The 10,686-nt window shown below is 37.5% G+C and overlaps 1 non-coding gene across 1 annotated transcript; it reads right to left on the reverse strand.

The window, feature by feature from the left end:
* Positions 1-2,487: 2,487 nt before the first annotated feature.
* LOC142435328 (small nucleolar RNA SNORA67) lies at positions 2,488-2,632 on the reverse strand. The gene has a single exon (XR_012781404.1). It is a non-coding gene; the product is annotated as a small nucleolar RNA SNORA67 (small nucleolar RNA).
* Positions 2,633-10,686: the final 8,054 nt, after the last annotated feature.

Raw genomic sequence — 10,686 nt, forward strand, 5'->3', positions numbered from 1 at the left:
TCACACAGACTGCCATGCTTCCTCCATGTGGACTTTCTTGCTTTTGAGCTAGGTGGCCGCTTGTTCACCTTCAAGCCTTTAAGACTCCAGACACTGTATCTTTTGATAGCTGGGCACCATCAGCTTTCTTCGCCACATTTGCTTATGCACCCGTTGAGAAAATCTGCTTTCATAAAGATAGAAACCTTGGCAACCATATCTATGAGACATTATTCTCTGTCCTCTAGAGTTACTATGAGTTGGAATCAATTCTCTGATAAACAGTTTGGTTTGGATATGGAAAGCTAATGCTTACTGCTTACTTGGATTGACATAAGCAGTGTCCAAATCCTTCAGATATTGGCCCACGGCATGGAATTCCTCCTTTTGGTCTTAAGTTGAATCTATCTTGAACTGAATTCATTTATTTCTTAGGTTTACTTCTATTCATCTGACATTTCCTAAGATGGAATTTGTTATCGTATAAAATTACACTTTAACTTAACTGTCTAATAAAATACATATAATCATAAAAGATAAGGCTTATCTGGAATTTTCTATAAATGCCCAGTGTAAGGTATGAATCTAATTATTTATTTAATTATTTCTGTAAATGCAACTAGCTGGGAAAACAACATTTATTAATGATTCTTCTTTGTTGTGTTATTTTAATTTCCATAATAGCATTAGTTCTTATAATAACGAGAATCTATTCTGGATGCTCTATCCCACTTATCAGTCTTATTTAACTATATATTTTGTTGTTATTTGCTTTGAAGTTGGTTCTAACTCATGGCAATACAATAGAGTGACACACTGCCCGGTCCTGAGCCATCCTCACAGTTGTTGCTATATTGGAGCCCATTGGTCCAGCTACTGGGTGATTTCATTTCCTTGAGGGTCTTCTTTTTATTCACTTACCCCACCCCTTTCTGAGGCATGATGTAATTCTCCTGGGATAACATATCCACAGTACATAAATGAATTCTTAACCATCTAATTTTTTAAGGTTTACTTTTCCCTTTTTATTTATTATTATTTCCTTTCTTTAAATAATTATTCTAGCTTTAATTTTTCCAATAAAGATTTTGATTTCTTCTGGCAGTTCCTGGTATACTCAATATTCTTCACAACACTGTAATTCAAATACATCATTTCTTCTTCAGTCTGTCTTATTCATTGTCCACATTTTTCCTGCAGAGGATGAAATGGAATACTATGGAAATAGTATTTCCCATGGATCCTTTGATTTCTTGACTGTTGCTTCTGTGGGCTTTGATTGTGAAGCTAAGTAAAATTATCTTTGATACTTCAATTGTCCTCCATTTATCATTATGTTGCTTATTGCTGAAAATTTTTGTTTTCTTTGTGTTGAGTTGTAATTTATATTGAAGACTATAGCCTTTCATCTTCATCAGTAAGGACTTCAGGTCATCTTCATTTTCATCAGCAAGATTTTGTCATCTGCGTATCACAGGCTGGTAGCAAGTCTTCCTCCAGTTCTCATGCTGCAATAATTTTCATATAGATCAATTTCCTTATTAATTTCTCAACATAAAGTTTAAATAAATATGGTGAAAGCATAAAACACTGATACAAACCTTACCTGATTTTGAACCACATAGCATCTCTGTGTTCTGTTTGAATGTTTGCCTCTTGGACTATGTGCAGTTACATGAACACAATTATGTGTTATTCATGATTTGTTATGATCCACATGGTTGAATGTATTTAAATAATCAATAAATCACAGCCCAAATCCATCTAACATCAGCAATGATATCCATCATTCCAAGTTATCTCCTGAATTTGACTTGAATTTCTGAGAATTTTGTGTTGATGTATAGTGTAACCACTTAAAAATTATCCTCAGCAAATTTTTACTTGTGTTTGACATTAATGATAATGGTTAATAATTTTCCCATTCTGTTGGATCATCTATTTTTGGAAAGGACAGAAATATGGATCACTTCCAGTTGATTAGCCAGGTAGCTATTTTGACATTTCTTGGCATAAATGAGTGAATGCTTCCAGTGCTGTATGTATTGAAACATCTCAATCATGATTCTGTCAGTTCTCTCCCCAATGGTTGAAAGTTGACACATTCTTTTTGGAATAGTGACTTTGTCTTCTGCCTTCTTTTGATGTGTCATGTGTTGTGCAATGTTTTTGTCTTTAGAATTCTTCAACATTACAACATGAGGTTTGTCTTTTTCTCCAGTTATTTCTGCTTGAGAAATACCAAGCATGTCTTTTCCTTTTGGTTTCTCACTCCAGGCCTTGTGCATTTCTTTATAGTAATTTACTTTGTCTTCTCTTGCTGTCTGTTGAAATAAGCTGTGTCACTCTTCTGCTTGATCATTTCTTCCATTCACTTTAGCTTCTCTAAATTCAAGAGCAAGTATATCAGAGTCTCTTCTGATATCCAATTTGGTCTTTTTTTCTTTTCTATCATTTTAAGGACTTTTTGCTTTCTTCCTGTTTGATGTTTTTTTGTTTTGTTTTTATCTATGCTGCCTGCCAAAGGAGGGCAAAAGGAGAAGAGCATTCCTTTCACCCAGGGACATCTTGGGCAGGCCATATTCTATTCCAAGCTGCTACTTTCCTGAGAGGGGCACCAATTGGTCCCTTGGAAGAGGGAATCACCTTGGACCTGTTTGATGTTCTTGATGTCCTCCCACAACCTTATGGGAACCAGCTTAAAATGCTCTAAATCTCTTCTGTCTCTATCTCTGTCTCTCTCCTTCCTTTTCTGCCAACAAGTCTATACTGACTCATAGAAACCCTATGGGACAGGTAGAACTGCCCCTATGAGTTTCTGAGAATGTAACTATAAAAAATCATTTTATCGGGGGATCTTACACTTCTTAATACAATCCACACATACATTTATTGTGTCAAGCACATTTGTACATATGTTGCCATCATCATTTTCAAAACATTTTTCTTTCTACTTAAGCCCTTGGTATGAGCTCATTTTTCTTCTCCTCCTCAAACCTCCCTCATAAACCCTTGATAATTAATTTATAAATTACTTTTCATGCCTTACACCAACTGCCGTCTACTTCACCCACTTTTCTGTGGGAGGGTGTTATGTGTAAATAATTGTGATTGGTTCCCCACCCACCCCCCACCTTCCCCTGCCCTTCCTGGGTTTATCGGTCCTGGATTCGAATTGGGGTCATGATAGTGGCGGTGGGGATGGGGTTGGGGGTAGGAAGCATTAAAGAACTAGAGGAAAGTTGCATGTTTTATCAGTGCTATACTGCACTCTGACTGGCTCATCTTTTCCTTGTGAACCTTCTGTACAGGGATGTCAACTTGTCTATAGATGGGCTTTGGGTCTCCTCTCCACCCGGCCTTTCCCCTCACACCAGTCACAATGATATGATTTATTGTTCTGGGTCTTTGATGCCTGATACCTGATCCCATCAATACCTCACGGTCATATACACTAGTGTTTTTCTTCTATGTGGACTTTGTTGCTTCTCAACTAGATGGCCACTTGTTTATCTTCAAGTCTTTAAGACTCCAGACGCTATATCTTTTGATAGCCGGACATCATCACCACATTTACTTATGCACCCTTTTGTTTTCAGTAGTGTTTCTTCCACGTGGGCTTTGTTGCTTCTCAACTAGGTGGCCACTTGTTTATTTTCAAACCTTTAAGACTCTACACGCTATATCTTTTAATAGCCGGACATCATCACCACATTTCCTTATGCACCCATTTTGTCTTCAGTGATTGTGGCAGGGAAGGTGAGTATCACAGAATGCTGGGTTATTAACACAACGTGTTCTTGTATTGAGGGAGTACTTGAGTAGAGGCTCAATATCTGTCTGCTACTTTAATGCATAACATATAAACATATGTGCATATATCTATATCCTTATTGTTATAGATAAATATATTTTCATATGTACATGTCTATATTTAGACCTCTATAAATGTCATTTGCCTCCTAGTTCTTTCCTCTACTGCCCTTTACTTTCTTCTTGTCCCGCTATCATGTTCGGCCTTCAGTAATTCCTCTCAGCTGCATTGCCCTTGATCAAGGCCCACCAAGCATCTTATACTCTCCTCACCATCAATTTGAGATCACTTGTTCCCTTGTCCCTGCGTTTGTTGATACCCTCCTTCCTTCCCCCCACGTTTATCTTTCCCTTGCCACCTGGAACCTTCAGTCTCATTGTTTTCTCCTCTGGATTGTTTTCCCACTTATCTTAGTTAGATAGACATGCAGAGATATTAATAAGCACAAAAACAAGACAAAGCAAAACAAAACACCAAAACAGCATAGAAAACACCAACGACAAAAAAGAAAAGACTATAAATAGTTCCATGTCTGTTTGTTGACCTTTAGGAGTGTTTTCTGTAGAGTCTGATGGGGTGCCACACCCTGGCCCCAAAGTCTATTTTTGGTTTTCCCAGGGGACTTCTTTGCTCTGTTCCAGTTGCTGCTCTGTTGCATGCCCGTAGTGTTTCCTCCTGGTGTGGTGGGGTCAGCTCGGCACAATTCCCACACTATGCCTCCAGTGCTGTCCCTTGTTGCGCCGTGGGTCACTAGGAGACACTGTGTCTCAATGGTGGGGCATGGGGGGCTATTGTCTGTCTTCTCTGTGTATTGACTTTTATGAGTAGGAATGTTATCCTTAGGGCTTGGTGTGCCATGATGTGAGACTGTAACTTTTTACAGGAGTAGAAAGCCCTGTCTTTCTCCTGCCTATTCTGGATATGGCCTCTAAATTCAAATGGGATATATTCAGGGTTGTGCTTTAGCTCTTGTAGACTTGTTTTAATTTCTTTTCGCTTAGGCTTGAGTTTCCGTGTGAGCAAGTATTGTCTATTCTGAAGTTAGACTCCTGACCTTGCTTTCTAATGGATGATATGTTGTTTTTATTGTTAGGTGCTGTTGAGTTGGTTCCAACTTAGAGCAATCCTAAATACAACAGAATGAAACTCAGCCGTGCTTTCTGTAGTTCTTATGTTTTGCCTCATTGTTGCAGCCACTGTGTCAATCCATAGTTTATCTATTCTCTCTTTCCACAGATGCCATCTATTTCATTACTGTGTATTCCAATTGGTAAGGTAGACACGCGCAGTCACCATTTATATTGTTGAAAATGTTTATTTGTAATGAGTAAGTAATTAGTCTTACAAAATTATGTCCATAATCCCCAGCATCATTTCTATTACCACGGCCATATTTTCCAGCCACTGATCCTCCTCATTTGTTTCTAACTTTTGCATTCTAGTTATCAATGATTATTAATGCAACTTGATTGCATATTTGATCAATTATATATGCCAGGATTTTGTGAAAACCTTCAATATTTTCCTCTTTGGCATTAGTGGTTGATGTGTGCATTTGAATAATAGTAGTAACTAGTCTTCTTTGTAAGCATATAGATATTATCATATATTGGACAGCACTGTATTTCAGGATATATCTTTAAATTAATATTTTTGGACAATGAATGTAATGATGGCAGATTCAACCATATGATTATTTAATTATAATGGTTAACACTAGTCCATTTCAGTTCACTAATACCTAAGATATTAATATTCAAATCCTCTATTTAATTTTGACAACACCCAATTTTCCTTGATTCCTACACAACACATTTTACTATCTGATGGTTATTGTTTTCAGCTGTTTCTTCTTATTTTGAGTTGTTCCAAATCTGAAAATGAAGGTCTTGAAAGTTCTGATCCATTAATGTCATTTAAGACTAACCGTAATTTGAGGAGGCAGCTCTTCCCCAGTTGTATTTTAAATGCTTTCCAAACTGACAGGGTCATCTTTTAGCACTACGATTGCTATACATAAGGTTTTCATTTGTAATGTTTTTAAAAAGTAGGTTGCAAAGTATTCCTTCCTATTTTGTCATAGTTTGGAAACTGTTGAAATCTGCCCAACATGGGAAACCCTGTTATTGTTTGAAATGTTGGTGATAGACCTCCCGGCATCACAGCAACACAGAAGCCACCACGGTATGAAAAACTGACAGATGACTGGTGGTAATTAGCTATAATATCACATAATTCTGAGAAATGGTTTTCAAGAGTTTGAGTAATTTCATTTTCATTTAGCCTTTTCAACAATAATAAGGCTATGTTTATTTAAAATTTTCATCTTCACTCATTTTCTTTCTTTTTATTTGTAATTAAAAAACCATTTTATTGGGGGCTTATACAATTCTTATCACAATCCATTGTGTCAAGCACTTTTGTACATTTGTTTCCCTCATCATTCTCAAAACATTTGCTTTCTACTTGAGCCCTTGGTAGCAGCTCCTCATTTTCCCCCTCCCTTCTGCTCCCCCTCTCCACCATGAACCCTTGATAATTTATAAAATATTATTATTTTGTCATATCTTATACCATCTGATATCTCCCTTTGCTCACTTCTCCGCTGTCTGTCCCTGAGGGAGGAGGCTATATGTATATCCTTGTAATCAGTTATCCCTTTCTCCCTCACCTCCCTCCACCCTCTCGGTATCACTACTCTCACCACTGGTTCTGAGGGGTTCATTGTCCTGGATTCCCTTTGTTTACAGTTCCCACCTGTACCAGCCAGATTTTTAAGGTAGAATTGGGATCATGATAGTAGGGGAGCGGGAAAGCATTCAAGAACTAGAAGAAAATTGTATGTTTTATCATTGCTCTACTGCACTCTGATTGGTTCTTCTCCTCCCCATGGCACTTCTGCAAGGGGATGTCCAATTTCCCACAGATGCGTCCTGGCTCCCCACTCCACACTCCCCCTCATTCACAAGGTTATTTTTACTTTTTTGGTCTTTGATGCCTGATACCAGATCGACATCTTGTGATCTCACAGGCTGGTGGGTTCTTCCATGTGGGCTTTGTTGTTTCTCAGTTAGATGGCCACTTGTTTATCTTCCAGCCTATAGGACCCCAGATTCTGTATCTATTGAAAGCTGGGCACAATTCACTCATTTTCTTTGCATCATCTTGTAAACCCTACAATTTTAAGTGTTACCACCATCTATCTAGAAAGATTCTTCACTTCTATGTATTGAATGAGTTTTATTTTCACTCATCCTCAACTTAATGGGATTCACTTCCTTTCCAGCCTGTGAAAAATTTCAAACAAACCAATCAAAACTTCCCATGGGAACTAGGTAGCACTCTAATATCTTGTTATATAAAGCCTTCTTATCATAGCCTCTACTGTTTCTCTTTTTTTCTGAATACAACTTTTGGCCCTGTGTGATATGTGGTGCCCTCCTCCCCTGAGTTCAGTGTAGTATAATGTGTCCAGTATAAAGTGTTCAGCCACTTCATACTCCGTAGTTTGAGAAATCCCATTTTCTTCATAGTGATAAATAGGAGATGATGACAATAATCAGACTTAATGTATAAATATTTAATGTTTCTAGAATATTGTGAATGAAATCTCATTTCTGTATGTGGCCATTCATTGTACTTTCTATACTACTATCACATAAGGATGCAGTTAATTGATTTTTTGTAGATTAATTTCAATTCACAACTCTTATGAACTCATTTATTATTTTCAACAAATATTATTGACTTCTTTGGATTTTCTGTGTATATAGTCCTGTAATAGGGGAAAGAATTATTTTGAGAGCTCCCTTCCCTAAACATCCATTAATACTTTTTTCTTCTTTCTAACAACCCTGATTAATAGTTATTTAAAGAGGAATGGTGACTAAGAGAAGAAAAAAAGTAGAATTTGTTGAACTCTATTTTGGTTTGTTCTTCTAGTCATCCATCTCCTTTAAATATATTTTTATCCAATTTTTAAATGTGGCTTTAATGTGTCAGAAATGAAAACAGTGTTTTTTTATTAAACAACAGAATATGTTGCATGTGCTCAATGCTTCTTGATAGTTATTGAGTTGCTAAAATATTGTCCCATTCATTGGACCTCCACTCAAGTACTCCCTCAATGCTAGAATACTTTCTTCTATTAAATTGGCATTCTATGATGCTCACCTTCACAACACAACCGCTGAAGACAAAGTGGGTGAACAAATAAATGTGGTGAAGAAAGATGATGGTGCCTGGTTATCAAAAGAGATAGTGTCTGGGGTCTTAAAGGCTTGAAGGTAAACAAGTGGTCATCTGGCACAGAAGCAATAAAACCCACATGGAAGAAGCACACCAGCCTGTGTGGCCAAGAGTTGCTGAAGGGATCAGTTATCAGGCACCAAAGAACAAAAGATTGTATCATTTTGTGCTCACCTCCCTGATATGATCGCTGAAGACAAATGGGTGCATAAGCAAATGTGGTGAAGAAAGCTGATGGTTCCTGGCTATCAAAAGATGTAGCATCTGGGGTCTTAAAGGCTTGAAGGTAAACAAGTGACCATCTAGCTCAGAAGCAACAAAGCCCACATGGAAGAAGCGCACCAGCCTGTGTGATCACAAGGTGTCAAGGGACCAGGTATCAGGCATCATCAGAACAAAAATCTTACCATAGTGAATGAGCGGGGAAGTGTGGAGTGGAGACCCAAAACCCATCTGTAGACCATTGGACATCCCCTTACAGAAGGGTCTTGGGGAGGAGACAAGACAGGGTGCAACATAGCAATAATCAAAAATACAACATTCCTCTAGTTCCTAAATGCTTCCTTCACCCCCACCTCCCACTGTCATGATCCTAATCCTACCTTGCCAGCCTGATTAGACCAGAGGAGGTACACTGGTACAGATGAGAACTGGAAACACAGGGAAGTCAGGGAGGATGATTCTCTCAGGACCAGTGGAGTGATTGGCGATACTTGGAGGGCATAGGGAGGATGGGTTGGAAAGGGGGTACCTACTTCAAGGGCCTGCATTTGACCTCCTCCCTGGGAGACATACAGCAGAAAAGTGGGGGAAGGGAGATGTGGGACAGAGTAAGATATGACAAAATAATAATTTATAAATTATCAGGGGTTATTGAGGGAGGGGGGAGTGAGGAGGGAGGGGAAAAATGAGGACCTGATTCCAGGAGCTTGGGTGGAGAGCAAAAGTTTTGAGAATGATGAGGGCAACGAATGTACAAATGTGCTTTACACAATTGATGTATGTATGGATCGAGATGGGTGGTGTATGAGTCCCTAATAAAGTGATTTTTTAAAAAAAAGAAGTGGGGAAAGTGGGAAGATGTCATTATATTTTAGTTCATTTTTATACACTTAAAAAATCCCCTCATATTACACTTAACTGTAAATAATACATTATTTAATGGTATTTTAAAATATTATATGCCATCTATATAAAAAGAAAGAAAGAAAATGTTTTGAAACCAACTGTGGTAGCAATTGTACAACACTGTTTTATGTGATTGATGGAATGTTATGATAAATGCAAGAGCTCTCAATAAAATATTTAAAAATATTGTCTCATTAACACATGATAGCATCCTTGTGTTGAGGGAAGAAGTAATAGCAGTCAAATATTATCTTCTCATATTCTAGCTCTCAGTTATTTTCAAGTACTATATATGGATATCTAGATATCTATTAGTGAGTGTAGGAGCCCTGGTGGCAAGTCTGAGTGCCTAGTGTGAGGGAAAAGATGGGGTTTGCTATTCCCATAAACAGTTACCCTATCAGAAATTCACAAGGACAGTTTCACCCTGTCCTACAGGGTTGCTATGAGTTGGCATTGATTACATGGTAGTCAGTTTTTTTTTAAATAAGTGTATGCAGTCTTTAATTTCTCATTTTACATTTTTTCTCATCAATTTGGGGGAATAAAAAAACATCTGCCTCATGGTATGACATGACTAGCATACATTCTGTGTATGTGTTTAAGAAATAAAAGCAAATGAATCTTGTGATCTGTGCAGGGTTGAAAGGCTTTCAAGTGAATCTATGAATTCAAAAGCAATTTGTCTTCAAAAAATTACATTTATATTGTGTTAATAGGTATTCATTTAATTTTATTTCTAAGTGGTCCCAAATTTTGTTATAAATTAAAAATTAAGTTTTCTCTCATTCAGATTCCAAAGTAAGATTTATTTTATTTATTGAGCATTTATTGTGTTCAAGTAAAAATCAAGTTATTGCATAAAATAACTCTAAAGCACAAGATGTATTGAAAGTGTGAAAGAGTACAGATGTCACCTCACATGCATGTGAAAGGTTGGGCACTGATTAGGGAAGATTGAAGAAGAGTGAATGGGTACATTCGAGTTTTGGTGCTGGTGAAATATATAGAAATTACCATGTACTGCCAGAACAAACAAATACATCTTGGAATAAGCACAGCCAAAATGTTCCTCAGCAGCAAGGATAGTGAGATTTAATTTCATGGACATTTTACCAGGAGACATCAGTCCCTGGTGAATGACATCATGCTTGGAGGAAGATCATCAAGGAGATGGATTGACACAATGGGCCCAAACAATTGTGAGGAGGGCACAGAATTGGAAAATGTGTCGTCCTTTTGTCCATAAGGTTTCTATGACTCAGAATTGACTTGACAGCACCTCACCACAATAGGCACTGATGTAAGTATTAGACACAAAGTAGTAAAAATTACATTTTAAAAGCTAGAAAAAGCTCTGTCTTTATTCTTGGTGTCTACAATTTAGTAAGGCAGACAGACCTAAAAGACAGCAAATACCTAAAGACTGTAATAATTGCTATGAAAAAAGAAATAAAATTCATATACCTGACAGTGCTTGGGAATGGATTAGAGTGCTGTGCTTTTGCTAGGGTTAC

The sequence above is a fragment of the Tenrec ecaudatus genome, chromosome X (genome assembly GCF_050624435.1).
Source record: "Tenrec ecaudatus isolate mTenEca1 chromosome X, mTenEca1.hap1, whole genome shotgun sequence".
NCBI lineage: Eukaryota > Metazoa > Chordata > Mammalia > Afrosoricida > Tenrecidae > Tenrec > Tenrec ecaudatus.